This window comes from Telopea speciosissima, chromosome 6 (genome assembly GCF_018873765.1).
Source record: "Telopea speciosissima isolate NSW1024214 ecotype Mountain lineage chromosome 6, Tspe_v1, whole genome shotgun sequence".
Classification (NCBI taxonomy): Eukaryota; Viridiplantae; Streptophyta; class Magnoliopsida; order Proteales; family Proteaceae; genus Telopea; species Telopea speciosissima.
In genome coordinates this window covers 33,560,890-33,561,568 of record NC_057921.1, presented here as the reverse complement: position 1 = coordinate 33,561,568, position 679 = coordinate 33,560,890, and the positions used below count along the sequence as shown (strand labels likewise).

The window sequence follows — 679 nt, the reverse complement described above, 5'->3', positions numbered from 1 at the left end:
AGGTTTCTGCTCAAATGACATTGTGCCTTGCCCCTAATCTTAGCATAGGTTGCCCAAACAAAATACTTGATTAGTGAAAAAAAAATTTGCTTAGAGAGAAAGAGAGAATAAACTATTAAATCAACTAACATGTGGGAGGAGGTTAAAAAATTGCTTACAATAAATGATAAAATGATATTATTTTGATTAACTGACAACCTTCTCAAAGCAAGCGGGGCGTTGCGAGAATTGAACTCACGATCTCTTGCTCCCAAAGCAAGAATCATACCACTAAGACCAAACGCCCAACTTCATTTAAGTTTCATGAAAATATTTTAATTTTCTAATTTTGAAGGAATTTAAGTATTACCAACACAAGTACACAACAATGCTAGGACGAGGTCGGTGTCACCTATCTAACCGATCCTCCCCGTCCTCTATTCCCAACTATAATGCACTCTCATGGTATCTCCTGTTTCATAGCTCTTTTAAAGGAACTTAGTATTCATGTGAGGCCCAATCATCCTTGGGGGCCTCTTGAAGGCTGACCATAGATCCCCCTAGACATTTTGAATTAAAATCTTGGGGAAGGGTTTGCTGTCGGATGGTGTGGCCCTTGCAATAGCACAGGTACCAATGAGGGGGAGCATAGGGCATCTAATAGAAAGGTCATAGTGGTCATTTCATCTCTCTTGTGGTA

The 679-nt window shown here is 39.6% G+C and overlaps 1 non-coding gene across 1 annotated transcript; it reads right to left on the bottom strand.

Moving 5' to 3' along the window:
* Positions 1–213: 213 nt before the first annotated feature.
* TRNAP-UGG lies at positions 214–286 on the bottom strand. Its single transcript has one exon. It is a non-coding gene; the product is annotated as a tRNA-Pro (tRNA).
* Between the last annotated feature and the right edge of the window lie 393 nt (positions 287–679).